This window comes from Stegostoma tigrinum, chromosome 27, assembly GCF_030684315.1.
Source record: "Stegostoma tigrinum isolate sSteTig4 chromosome 27, sSteTig4.hap1, whole genome shotgun sequence".
NCBI classification, from domain to species: Eukaryota; Metazoa; Chordata; class Chondrichthyes; order Orectolobiformes; family Stegostomatidae; genus Stegostoma; species Stegostoma tigrinum.
The window spans coordinates 40,451,928-40,467,179 of record NC_081380.1 but is presented as its reverse complement, the minus strand read 5'-3'; the positions used below and the strand labels follow the sequence as shown (position 1 = coordinate 40,467,179).

General features: G+C 41.7%; 1 protein-coding gene across 4 annotated transcripts in view; it reads left to right on the top strand.

The window, feature by feature from the left end:
* Positions 1–15,252, top strand: part of ulk2 (unc-51 like autophagy activating kinase 2) — a 109,808-nt gene that overhangs the window by 35,817 nt on the left and 58,739 nt on the right. The window lies entirely within an intron of this gene.

Here is a 15,252-nt window from a genome sequence, read left to right as displayed (position 1 = left end):
GCCACACAACCAGCCCAGCTCTTCCCCCCCCACCCACTGCATCCCAAAACCAGTCCAACCTGTCTCTGCCTCCCTAACCTGTTCTTCCTCTCACCCATCCCTTCCTCCCACCCCAAACCGCACCTCCATCTCCGACCTACTAACCTCATCCTACTTCCTTGACCTGTCCGTCTTCCCTGGACTGACCTATCCCCTCCTTACCTATACTCTCCTCTCCACCTATCTTCTTTTCTCTCCATCTTCGGTCCGCCTCCCCCTCTCTCCCTATTTATTCCAGAACCCTCACCCCATCCCCCTCTCTGATGAAGGGTCTAGGCCCGAAACGTCAGCTTTTGTGCTCCTGAGATGCTGCTGGGCTTGCTGTGTTCATCCAGCCTCACATTTCATTATCTTGGATTCTCCAGCATCTGCAGTTCCCATTATCACAGATCCTTTTGAATGCCTGGTCAGACTGCTCCACTGCACACCACCCTCGAAGCGGCTGCAAGGATTTGAGACTGTTGCACATCTCCTACTGGAATGTGCCGATGCAAAGGAAGTCTAGAGAAAGATGCAGTGGTTTGTTTTGCGGTTTGACCCAAGCCACTCCGTGACACACTGTTCTCTGCTCTATGATCTGTTCCCTGGGGTGCACACTGAGACTGCGTTTGGAGGACCATCAGCTCGATGAAAGAAGCTCTTTGGTCTGTCTAAAACTCGTTGGCCTTACAGAGGAAGGAATTGACCTCGACTGAGTGTTGCAGACAGGCACATTCCTAAGTCCAGGACTACATGCTGAGGGGCTTACTAAAGTTTGGGGTAGCTGCAACCATGGAGCAGTGGGGAAGGACCACTGTTTGAGGTCTTTCTGCTGAAGTACAATTGGGGTCCATCCAGTTATTGGACCCTTCTGATGCCTCTCATTATATATGTAGATATAGCATTGCACAAGTAAGAAGTGCCTTTGGTTTGTTTGGTGGATAGAATTAAACTTCCATGTTTATTTCTTCATGTGCTTCTGTACAGAATCAAATTGCTTATGTACTATGTATGTATATAAAGATGTTTTATGAATAAAGTGTTTTTTAAATTATGAAAAAATCACAGTGGAGATTGTTGTGACAGTTGTATTCTTAACTGGTGAAGAAGAATTTGACTTAGAGGGCCTTCACACAGGATTGAGAGTGGTGAACGAAGGCACCCTTGCTACATTTAGCATCTGGTGAGCACTCAATATGAAAGGGTGAAATAAGCAATAGGCCAACTACTGTTCCATCCCCATCTACATTTTGAAAATTCAGATCACCATGCTGTGTTGCTGCTCATGGCTCACAAGCAGATATTGAAGCATGAGGGCCCATTACAGAAAGTAGTGCAGTGTTGGTTTGAGGCAACAGAAGGGCTTCTGTGGGACTGCTTGGAGTCAGTGGACTGGCCCATGTTCAAAAAATAAGTGGCCAGCCTAAACAAATGTGCTGCTACTGTTACAGACTTCATTAGTAAGTGTGTAGAAGACTGCATGCCGAAGTAGTAAATCTGAATGTCCCGCAACCAGAAACCATGGATGAACCAGGAGATCCACTCCCTACTGATGTCCAGGTCTGAGGTAGACAAGTGGAGCACTCCTGATTATGCAGGAAATCCAGGTGCAACTTTTGTAAAGCCATTCGAGGCACCAAGAGCCAATCCTAAGCCATGCTTGAGACCCAGTCTGACCACATGGACATCTGTCGTTTCAGACAAGGTTTACATGAAATAACGGGCTACAAAGCGAAGTTGAATGGTATCGTGGGCAACAGTAATCCCCACCTGACTAGCTTAATGCATCCTGTGCTTCTTTGAAGACATGGTCACTGAAACGATGTCATCTACCACAACAGCCTTGGATGCACCTGTGCCGATGGTCACCACTGCAGACATTAGATTAGCCGCCTTGAGAGTGAACCCATGGAAGGTGACTGGCCTGGATTGTGTTCCCGGCTGTGCACTCTACTCCTGTGCAGACCTGCTGGTGGGAGTATTCGTAGGTATCTTTAAGCTTTTCTTAATACAATCTGAAGTCCCCACCTCCTTCAAGAAGACCACTATATTCCCAGTGCCAAAGAAAAATTATGCCACAAGTCTGTGACCTCCATAATTATGAAGTGCTTTGAGAGGTTAGTCATGGCTCACGTCATCTCTGGTCTACCAAATTGCCTTAATCCTTTGCATCAGATCTACAGCATACAACATCTCCCTGGCCCTAACAAACTAATTTCTAAACTCTGAGGCCTAGGTCTCGGTTCTCCCCCCTGTAAGTAGATCTTAGACTTGCTGATCCATAGACCGCCACCAGCAAGAAAATGCGACAGCACCACCTCCTAATCCTTAACACTGTGCCTCGCAAGGCTGCATACTCAACCCCCTCCTCTACTTCCTATTCACGCATGACTGTGTGGCCAAATTTCATCCCAACTCCATTTATAAGATAATATCGTTGTAGGTTAGATTTCAAACAGTGACAAGACAGAATACGAGAAAGAGATTGAGTGCTTAGTGGCATGGTGTAAGGACAACAAAGAAGCTGGTCATTCCATTCATAAAGCAGAGTGGAGGATATGCCCCTTTCTCTCTCTATCACTGGTGTGGAGGTGAAGATGGAGATGGTCAAGAGCATCAAGTTCCTGCGAGTGATGATCAACAATCTAACGTGGTGGATAGGGACAGTCAAAAATGCACTATCGGACAGTCACCTTCATGCACTCCAGTTTTATTTCCTCAATTCCTATGTGGGATCTTGTAAAAATTCATGTGCTGCTTCTTTATCTGTGCTATGAGTAACTTTTTCAAAATAGCTCCCAAATTTATCAAACATGAATTTCCTTCCATAACTCTTTGGCTGTGCCCAATGTTACTATTACTTTCCAAGTGACAGTTATTACATCCTTCATAATAGAAACTACCTATTTCCCTGCTACTGATGTTAAATTTTCTGTATCTTCAATTCAGGAAAATTTTCAGCTCCTAGCTCTCGCTTTTAGCTCCTCATTCTACAAGCCCTTTAGTTGCCTACAATTTCTGGGAGATTTTCTGTGTCAACTTCAGCGCAGACAGATGCAAAGTAACTGTTTAGTTTCTTGACTATTTCATCCTCCATAATAAATTCTTCTGTCTCACATGAAATAGGCTTGTATTTATCCTTGCTAATCTTTTTCTACTTTGCCACAGTCGAAACATTTATACTTTTTATGTTCCTCTCCAGCTTGCATTTATATTCTCCCTTTCCTTTACTTGTCTTGTCAGCTTTTAGATCCTGTTTTGGCTCTTAAACTACTCCAAATCTTGGCTTACCACAATTTTCAGACATTCTTGGAAGGTACATTGTTCAATTTCATTTAGTCGTCTTCTACTTTTGTTACCCATGGTTTATTCACCTTTGCCTTTGTGCATTCCTCTCATATTGGAGCACTCAATGTATCTGCATTATCACCCTATCTATTTGTATGGCCATTTTTAGGGATGTAGAGTGCCCTGAGTTCAGTCTTTTTAAACAATATACTCCATAATGATCGTTTTCAAAGCTTTGCATTGCTTTGTCTGTCTTCTATTCTTACCATAATTCTTCTCCACATTTCTTAGTTTTCATAGAATCGTAGAATCCCTACCACGCAGAAGGAGGCCATTCGGCTTATCGAGTCTATCCCGGCCCATTGACTCTACACTGACTCTCCGAAAAGTATCCTATTAATATCCAGCTCCCCATCCTATCCTGGTCACACTGCATTTACCACTGCTAATCTACCTAAGCTGCACAACCCTGGACATACAGGGCAACTTTAGCGCGGCCAATCTATCTAACCTACATGCCTTTGGACTGTGGGAGAAAACCGGAGCACCCGGAAGAAACCCACACAGATGTGGGGAGAACATGCAAATTTAACAGTCACCTAAAGCTGGAATTAAACCTGGGCCACTGGCCCTATGAGGCAGCAGTGCTAACCTTGGGGCCATCGTATAATCTCATTTTTGCATCCCTTGAATCTGACGCTGTCTCTTAATATGTTCTTCTGCCACTGTGCGCACATCTGCATGTACATGTAGAATTTAACTGAAGACCCCCTTAGCAACACTCGCAAACCTTTCTAAAAGGATGTTAGGCTTATCTTGGCAATGAAGTACTATCTTGAATAGATCCAACCTGCCCCAGAGCTGTATACCTCAGAAATATAATACCATCTCTCCTTTATCATTTTTGCAGCTGAATGTTTGTCACTGTGCTCATGAGCATGTGGGACTGGGAGTCATTTTGAGTTACTGCTTTAAAGGGCATGTGTTTAATCACTTCCTAGTTTGAAATCTGCTTTCTGCACCTCGTATATCTTCCAATCTGAGTTATTGGCACCGAGATAGGCCATGACTTCTGGCCATTCACTCTTCCCTAGAATAATGTTCTGTCATCATTCTGTGACATCAGGTACCGAGAAAGCAACATGTCATCCTGGAGGTAGACGTTGTCACGACTGGGGCAAAATTGGGAAAGCTTGAAATGCTACTTGGCCTGCATTGTTCATCCAGCTCCACACCTTGTTATCTCAGATTCTCCAGCATTTGCAGTTTCTATTATCTCATGTCATCCTGGAGTCTCCTTTTCAGACCTAGAAATACTCACCTGTTCCACTAAGGAATTCCACCCAAATCAGAACTGCTCATCCACTCTTCTTCCTTCCTGTCTGTACAGTTGAGTCACGTTTGGTGCCCGTGACTTAGCTCTGACTGCATTGCAATTTATCACCTTTGTATGTATCCAAAATTAAAAAAAACAATTTGCAAGTGAGATCATCTTGGGATCTCGTGAACTACTGAACTCTGTTGGATATCTAGCAGTTGTCAACTCCTTATCTGCCTGCACACTCTTAAGCTGTGGTGTGACTGCATCCCTAAACTTTCTGTCCACGCAGCCTTCTGCCTTGCAGATACAACAATGCCTACGAGTGACATCCAAAAACTGGGACTCACGCTTGTGCTGATTACGATACTTTGTGGCACTGTTTGTCTTGGACACTGAAGCCTCCATGTTGTCCCATGTTCCACAGGTAGTACATTCCAATCTACCCTGTGATATTTTAACTGTACCAACTACTTCTTGCAAGCAGAATATCTCACCATTTACTCACCAGCCAGATTTTTCCACTGTGCAAATGTAGAAACTAAATACTGATGAAGGATCTTTTTTTAAAAATGGGGAAAAGTAAGGGTGAGGAAAAAGAACACAGAGGCCCTGTCACCTAACTCATCAAATAATTTAATGTTCTTAAATTGGCAGGCTGATAATCAAAGGATACATGACTGACAATAAGGGAATCCAGAGAAATTCATCTCCAGAGCAAATTGTGATGATGGACAAAGGAAGGATAAACCTCACTGGGGAAGGAAGTTGTCTTCTCAAATAACAGGCTGCTATAACCCAATAATTTCTTATAAAATTTATGGATATATTGCTGTCAGGTTTTTGTTGGCAAAGATTTGTCTACCTCACCACTTGCACAATTCCATCTGGCACCTCTGAGTTTCACAAGATTGTAAACCAGTTTGAAAAGAGAAATCCAGAAAGTTTGCAAGTTGAGCTATAATAGAAGAAATTTGCACCATTGCAGACTTGGAAAAATCAAAAATTTCCACATCAGTGCCAAACTTGTTTATCCAAACTGATGAGACTATGACATGAATTTCAGGGTAAGGAAACACCTTGCCAATGCAGTTGAGGTTCCAGAAATAATTCAAGTAATGATGTTGTGATGTGGAGGAAAGGCCGGCGCATTGAAACATTAACCTACAAAATAGGGGCAGGAGTAGGCCATTCAGCTCTTCAGGTTGCACTGCCCTTCAATATGATCATGGCTAATCATCCAATTCAGTATCCTGTTCGTGCATTCTCCCCATTGCCTTTGATCCGTTTAACCCTAAGAGCTGTATCAGTTAACTCCTTGAAAACATTTCATGTTTTGACTTCAACAGCATTTTGTGGCAGAGAACTCTATAGACTGTCCACTGAGTGAAAACATTTCCCTTTATCCTATTCTTAAATGGCCTACCCTGTATCCTGAAACTCAGTGTCCCTGATCTTTGTGAGCATCTTTCTTGAGCTTACCCTGCTAATCCTGTTAGAATTTTATAGTTTTCGATGAGGTTCCCCTTTATTTTTCCCAGCTCCAGTGATCATAGTCCTAACCAGTCCAAATTGTCACCATGTGTCTATGCTGTTATTTCCAGGAATCACTCTGGTTCAGTCTGAATCATTTCTGAATGGTGCTTTGAGCAATTATGATCCTCTACTGTCAGACTTATAATGTTAGTATTGGAGTCTCCAGAAATTTGAATACCACTGTTCACTGCATTTATTTTGAAAAACATTCATTCCTTGATTTTTGTGCAGCAAGTGCGTGTTCCAACATTTTTATCAATGCTCCAAGGGAGGCTTTTGATTAGAAGATGACTCTGCCAGTCTTCAATTGTTATTTTATAAGTTGTATTTTCTTGAATAATTTTTTAATCCTTTGACTTTGAAGCACTAAGTGCAAAATGTTTGTACTCTAAATTAGCAGCCATATTCTGATATTGAGGGTTATTTTTGGGCCACTGACCAAATACAAAGAACATCCTGTGTCAGCAAGGAATTATTTTCTTGATGGCTGGAGATTTAATGTTCATTATACTTTGTATACTGGACTGGAATATTAATAAGCCACTGCAGTAATTAAAGAGGCAAATTCTTTCTATGCTGCGTTACAATATTTATTAATTATTTCAGTCTGACAACTTGGAAATAGAGAATGCTCTGTTAGTTAAAGATGTAAGCTTTTTCTGAAATGGGTGGAGATAATATGCATTATAGAATTCTAAGATGATTTGAAAGACTATAAATCTGAAACATAAAATGATCCAGCTGTTAGGAATTTAAGGGATCTTGTTTGTATATAAAGAAAATGTTGCAAAATATTCTTGTTCATTGAAAGCACTTGCTGATTAAAGGCCCTGTTTTAGCAGATACTTTTTTTCTGGAACTCTTGGAATTCCATCTTTAGTGCCATAAGAGACAGCAATTTGAGGTAGGTCATTTGGCTCATTGACCTTAACCTGCCATTCGTTGAGATCATGGGTGATCTCGTGATCCTCAAATCTATTTATCTGCATTTCCCCATAACCCTTGATTCCTTTACTGATTTAAAAATCTTTCTGTTGAATATACTTAACAATCCAGCTGCTACAACTCATTTGTGGTAAAGGAGTCCATGAATTCGCCCCCCCCGCCCTCTGAAAGAAGCAGTTTCTATTCATCTGCCCTAACTTGGTGACTCGTTGCTCTGATGTTATGACCTCTGTGCCTCGACTCTCCTATAAGGGAAGATAACCTCTAAGTCAGAGTTATACAGCATGGAAAGAGGCCCTTCAGCCCAAATAGTCTATGCCAACCAGGATTCCTAAACTGATCTAGTCCTAAATTATTGCATTTGACCCACATCGTCTAAACATTTCCTATCAACGGACCTGTTCCAAATTTCTTTTAAATGTTCTAATTGTATCTGCCTCTACCACTTGCTCTGGCAGTTCATTCCATATTATCTTCTGTGTGAAAAAGCAGCCGATAGGAGTGTCTTTCCTGAGCTGGGACAAAGACTCAGGAGGCGGGCAGAATTCAGGCAAGTGGAAGATGTTTACTCGAGCAGAAACCAGTTTACGCTGAGAGAGAGCCAAAGGATCTTCCCCAAAACTGGCTGCAGAAGATAGACCAATGATATACCCTCTGCTTTGCAAAGAAATACAGCATTTTCATACATTTTGTGTTACAGTAAACAAACGCAACATATTCACTGTCCTTCCCCCTAATCCGAGCGTGTGGGACATCTAATCAGTTTCACTGGGGCACAGTAACAGGATGAGGACAAGCGAGACAAAGACAAGCAGAACAATTAACTGGAGGCTTGGTTTTTGACCACCAATGAATGCAATTAACAAAAAATGTTGAACTAGACCCCATCCACATACCACTGCGGTACAAAAGCAGAAACAAGACTGCCCACTGTGACAGACTGGACCACATAAATTCAGAGCGGGTCAGAACAACAGCGCTTTGACGGAGGTTACACAACACTGAGATGTCATCTAGAAGGGAGACGAAACATTTCCATGAAAACCAGTCAGCTCTGTGAACCAACCAATAACTCCAACCGCAAACCGTCTGTTTAAACATTAAACACCTAATCAATGATGGGCATTTCGGTGGACATCCCCAGGTTCCCATGATCTTATGGTATTAGCTAAACATTGCAGTTTCTAGGTTTGGGGATCTTTCTATACATCCCATTCATTCGCATTCCTAACGTTTAATGCCTATACTCCTTCGAGCCCTTCTCAAGCTTCTTAAGCTAAAAGGACAGCTCGAATTGTATTACCTATTGTATTTTGATGCTCTCTTCTATCACATTCACTTAATCTTTTTATTTTCCCACTGCCCCAACAACATAATGTAAAAACAAAAAGTCAGTTGGTTTTAAATAATTGCTGCAAAGTTAACATCTGTAATGAAGCTAATTATAAGTGTAATGACATACTACTACTTCTGTCAGCCTTTTGTGATTTAAGGGTTGTGATCAGTCTATCTTCACGGCAGAAGAGAAAGCATCTCCTAAGGCTAGTTGATCTTCATATCTACACTTAAATGTTTTTTAAAGCTTGTATTATATTATGGTTGTTAATTGTAACCAACTTCTGTGATTAGAGCATAGAAACTATATAATATTGCTGGTAGCTTCAAAGGGGCAACTATTTACGATGAAATAACTTTAGCTGTTATCCTTGCAGTTACTTGAAGACCTTATCTAGAACCAGACATTATTCGTTTACTAGGGCAATCATCCTTTAATTAATAAAGCTGGAATTGGTCATTTATCTGTCCTAAGGCATCCATGGAACAGTCCCTCTATCGTAGCTACACTGGCACTATCCCCCTCCTCTTCCCCCACTACATCGATGACTGTATCGGTGCTGCCTCATGCTCCCACGAGGAGCTTGAACAGTTCATCAACTTTAGTAAAATCTTTCATCCCAACCTAAAGTTCTCCTGGACCACTCTGTCTCCATTTCTGGTGACCACCTCAACTGATATCTGTTTCAAGCCCAATAACTCCCACAGCTACGTAGACTATACTTCCTCTCATCCACCTTGCTGCAAGAATGCTATCCTCTACTTCCAATTCCTCCGCCTCCACCGTGTCTGCTCCCAAGATGGGGCATTCCACTCCCGAACATCCCAGATGTCGTCTTATTTCAAGGATAGCAACTCTTCCCCCTCCGCCCCACCCCACTTCAGTGATCGAAAACTCTTTCGACTGCATCTCTTGCGTATCCCGCACCTCTGCCGTTACGCTCCCCTCCCATCCCCGCCACAAAAACAAAGACAGAATCCCCCTTGTCCTCACTTATCACCTCCGGATTCAATGTATCATTCTCCGCCACCTATATATATTTCCCTCCCCACCCCTGTCTGCCTTCCAGAGGGGCCACTCTCTCTGCGACTCTCATCCGCTCCACGTTCCCCACTAGCGCCACAACCCCCGGTACTTTTACCTGCAACTGCAGTGCTGCATCTGCCCCTACACCTTCTCCTGCACTTCGATCCAAGGTGCCAAAATACCTTCCACATCAGACGGAGGTTCACCTGTACATCCACCAATGTGGTCTAATGCATCGGCTTCTGATGCGGCCTCCTCTACATTGATGAGATCAAGCAGAGGCTCAGAGACTTTGTAGAGCACTTGTACTCTCTTTGCAACAAATGACAACACCTTCCAGTCACAAACCATTTCAAATCCCTCTCCCAATCCCTGGGCGACAAATCCATTCTGGGCTTCCTCCAGCGATGTTCCTCTGGTTTCTGGGTGGCAGCACCTCATATTCCGCCTTGAGAGCCTGCAACCCAATGGTCTCAATGTGGGCTTTACCAGTTTCAAAATCACCCCACCTCTTCACTGTCATCCCCTTCAGTCCAAAGGTACCGTTGTATTTCACTGTGTGAGCAAGCTGTTTAGTTTTGCTTAGCTTCTGTCTCCCATCTTGTAATTAGGCATGGACCCTGCTTAGTGTGTTCAGGTACAAGTCACCTTACATGGCTAGTTACAGGTTATCCCTCCAGGCCCCTTTTAAATCTCTCTTTCAATCTCCTCCAACAACTACCCACCACTGACATTAGGCTCACTCAAATGTGGTTCCACATCTTAATAGCATCTATCTTAACAAGCCCTGAAGAATCTTTCGTGTGTTTCAATGATTTCACCTCTTGTTCTTTTTAACTCCGATGATTACAAGCCCAATTTACTAAACCTGTCCTCACAAAGAAATCCCTTCACACTCAGAATTGTCTTCTCATATTGTAAAAAAAGTGAAGATTTCATTTTTTTGACATTTTGCGTTGCTGATGCCCCGTAAGCTTTTGATGAGCGCACAGCATATCTTGTTTACTACAGTAATCAGTAGGAGTGTTTAGTGTTTCATTTCCATAACATGGAAGAGTGTGCAAAAAGCAGCATTTTTGTCCTACTGTCTGCCAACTATCATTTGCAAGCTAGCAGCCTGTTCTTAGAGATGCCTCAAAGTTTAGGGGAAAGCTTTTCAAGAAACATGTTTCTTGTCATTTTCTTCAGTTAGACTTTTTTTTATTAGGAGACATTGTCATGATGAAAGACAGCAGGAAGTAACATAGAATTAAATCCTTTTATATTGCCTTACATTGAGGGAAACAGTTCTAATAATTGTACCGCAGCAACTATGGTGTTTTCAATAGCAAAACATCTGATAGAGTGACAGTGAAGATTTGATTGTAGGATAACGATGACTGAATATTCCCAACAGTGTCACTGTTTGTTGCATGTTTATAAACTTAAGCTTTGTGCAGTAATCAGTCATGTGGTCAGATAGAATGGCAGTGGTAAAGTTGCACTTGGACCTCCAGCTGCACCTTAACTAATAGGCAGGAACAAAATGTTCTGGCAGCAGTTTTGTAAGTTGTTTTTCTTCTCTTCCCAATGCACGTTGCTTTAGATTTCTCACTACCCTTGTTAAGCCTGTTTAGTTAAAGCTTGCAATGATATTTCAATTGGAACTGTTTATTTTATCCAAGAGTCTCAGAGCTCGATATTTGTCATTGTAGTATTTTATAATATGCATCAAGTGAACACAGAGTTTCTCTTGTTTTGAGTGCCAGACTTCAACTTGGAAGCTACTTTGGGAGGAGCATTTTTAAAATGTGAACCTATAATTTAGTTGTTATTCCATTTGTAACCCATGGGAAAGTCCTCTACGTACTTCACATAGGAAGGTAATAGGCGGACAAGGCTAGGTTGTAGACAAACAGCAAAAGAGATACAAGACATATTGCAAGTAACAAATGGAAATACGTCAACAACTACATTATGACATAATATTAACAAAACATGCTGAAACAATTCAACCAGTTTGAAAGCATCTGTGGAGAGAAACTCAGTTAATGGCATAGACTTTCTGGTTGCTGGTCTTGATAAGGTTGGTGAGTGAGTCTGAGATCCTGATACCCTGATTTATATAGTAGTTGTCTACAAAGTAATTTTCAATGAGCAGGTACACCACCCTGTGTCAAACTTTACCTTACCCCCCAGAACTGCCCTGTTTCCCAACCTGCCCACTTGTCTGCCACTTTACTTCCACATCTATCCATCTGCCATTCGACACCTTTGCCCCTTTACTTAGAAACCTATCCATAGCTTTTCGAAGAAGCTTTAGGACCTTTAATCTCTGTTCAAGTAATTAAATGTGACAGCTAGTACTATAAAAAAGGAACAGCTTCTGCGCAGATTTTTCAAGCTGCTTCCTGCGCTCAAACATAAGAAATAGGACCTGGAGTTGACCGTTCTGCTGCTCATTCCTGCTTCGCCATTCAGTAGTCATAGCTGATCTCATATTTTTCACATTCACTTTCCTGCTTTTCCCATAAACCTTCGTTCACCTACTGATGAAAAATCTACCTATCCCAGCCTTAAATCTACACAAGGAGTCTGCCCCACAGCTCTGTGACAAGGAATTCCAAAAACACTCAACCCTCAATCTTAAATTGGCACCCCTTTCTGCTGCGACAATGCCCTCTGGTCCAAGACTCTTTCATGAGGGGAAGCATCCTCTCCGCATTTGCCTGTCAAGCCCTTTAAGAATCCTTTTTGTTTCAGTAAGATCAACTCTCATTATTCTAAACTCCAGTGAGTGGACTCCCTACCTGTTTAGCCTTTGCTCATAAGACAAGTCCTCCATACCATGGATCGTCCTAGCGAACTTTCTCTAAATTGCCTTCAGTGAAGTGATATCTTTCCTAAATAAGGGATCAAAACTGCTCTCAGTACTACACATGTGGTCTCACTTGCTTCTTGTACAGTTGCAGAAAGACTTCTCCACTCTTATACTCCAACGCCTTTGAAATAAGGGCCAACATTTCAATAACCTTCCTAATTGCCTGCTGCATCTGTGCGCTAGTTTTCTGTGTTTCTTGTGCAAATACCTTTTTCTGAAGAACAGCCTGGGTCTGAAACGTCAGCCTTCCTGCTTCTCTGATGCTGCTTGGCCTGCTGTGTTCATCCAGCTCTACACCTTGTTATCTCAGGTTCTCCAGCATCAGCAGTTCCTACTATCTCAGAAAAGCTATGTATGTCCGTTGGGGGAGAAATTGATTAGCACAATGTTGCAAAAAAAACATTGGAATTGACATAACATACATGGAAGCTTGCTGTGCAAATTAGACACTGTTTCCTGTATTACAACAGTTACTACACTTGGTCACAGCATCACGGATATCTATAACACGGAAACAGACCTTGCAGTCCAACTCATCCATGCCGTCTACGTATCCTAAATTAAACTAGTCCTATTCGCCAGCATTTGGCCCATGTCCCTCTAAACCCTTCTTATTTATGTACCTATCCAGATACTTTTACAATTACAACATTTAATCAGCCTCCACCCCTTCCTCTGGCAGCTCACTCCATACATGCAGTACCCTCTGCATGAAAAAGGTCCCTTTTAAATCTTTCTTCTCTCGCCTTAACCACTTCAGAAATACTTTTTAGGCTTGGAGATGTCTGATAGTCATGAAAAGCTTTAAATAGAAATGTACACATTTTGGAAGCAGTACATGAGAAACTAAATAGCATCAACTGAGCTGGGGATGCTATGAAAATAAATTCTGTGCTCCTGGGCTATAAATGTGTGAAGAACCCCAAGTCGCTGCCACTCTCTGTTCCAGTGGAGTACTTTGTCAGCATTGTCTTAAAGCTGTCTCATTGAGTGGCTGTTTTGGTGACATGAAAGAGAATCCAAACATTTGGAAGTGTAAATCAGCGGTTGGAGCTTTTGGAGAATGAAGGAAGAAAAATCCACCAATAGAATTGAAGGAAAAACAGGAAACCAGTTGACACTGAATTAGTTGGATGACATTGTCATATTTATATTGTGCAATATTGCAAATGGGTTTAGCAATCTGAAAAATTATTTCCATACAGTTGGTGTAGCTGCAAACCTTGAGTGGATGACATATAGTGCTGATCATGCTATAGATTTTCATAATGGTTTTGTATCAAATAATGTTAAAATAAACACATCATCAAGGCCGTAAATATCAATCGCCCTTTTGGAGAGATGGTGAGGAGAAGGAGAACAGTGGATCAAATATTCGGGGCAGTCATATGTAGACTATCTGGCAGCTGACTCATGGGCCTTAGAAGTTTGGGAATAGGTGGGCTGTCCATAATTTAAAACCATGGACCATACCTTATGGATGCTTAGCCAAAGAATAAAATGTGACAACATTTTGTTCTGTTTATGCCTATTTTAAAAATGCCCAGTTTCATGCGGCATTTGATATGATAGAATTTTGAGACATTTTTTCGGTTTGATCACTTTTTTTTCCCTGCACAAAGAACCCCAGACTGATATCACCACAGGACCAGAAGCCCAAGAGAGTGCAGCAATCTGCGTCCAATGGAATTTATGCAAAATTAGGAAAGGAAGAAGCCGGTGAAAGATCGTAGATGATAAATATTTAAAAAAAGACGTGGCTAGAGCAGTATGAGATACAGGCAGCTGCATTTTGGCCAGGTTGGAAAATTTTATGAAATATGGATGAGGGAAGGTTAGTAAGACTAATACTGAAATGAAGTCCACAGATGACCAATATGATTAAGGATTTCAGTATTTGGAAGATGATTCAAAAGCATGCGGAGGTGATCTTTTCTAGAAACAAGCCATCTTGGTGAGAATACTGAGTCCTGAGGAACGGTCACCGGACCCGAAGCATTTAACTCTGTTCTCTCCTCCACAGATGCTGCCAGACCTGCTGAGCTTTTCCAGCAACTTTGTTTTCTTTGGTGAGAATACTGAATGTTTTTTCTTGAACAATCAGACTTTTAAAATTCACAATTGTTATCAAGCTAGCGAGGCTGCAAGTTATTGAGAAAGTTAGTCTGCGCTCTCTGGTGTTGAGAGTGTGGGAATTAAGTCAGAGACAGAATTTAAGGAGGTAAACGCACAGTGAACAGTGGATGAACAATATGGAAGTAATTGCATGAATGGATCCTGCTTTAGCCTTGGAAGAGTTCTGTACAATCTGCCATTTGACTAATCGCGTGTTTGCATACTGCTGGGAATGATATTTATAGTTGGTTATCAGCTATTGTTGGTACTTTGCCCACTTTACAGTGAGGCATTATGCCATTTATGCTTGTGATCTGAAAAGAATGTGCTCTTGCTATTAAAAATGTAAACAGTACAACTTAACTTGGCTTTGTTGTAAAATTATGTATCCTACATGTGATGTGTATTTGAGCTCTGAATTTAAATGAATTTGTTCTTGGCAAAGCAAACTTTACCTACCCTTGAACCAATCTGAAGACAGGAAGAGCTGTGTGCGTATGACGGGATTCAAATTGCCTGTAATGAATGGCTACTCTGGCTAAATGAGTGACTTTAACATGAAATTATCTGCACAGTCTGTTGCATTATGTTCATTTGTCTCTAGAAGCAAGATTTATTGATTAGGTGTGAGGACAGAGCAATTACATAGTTGTGGTTTTGTTTCTCCTCCTTGATGCCCACCCCGGTGACCTGGTTGAAGATGGAACATTCTGGGATCCACCAACTGGCATTTTACCACTCCATTGCTAAAATTCCAAATTTCCACTATTATGGGCCAGTTAATATTGCTATCTGCTTTTACTTATAGAC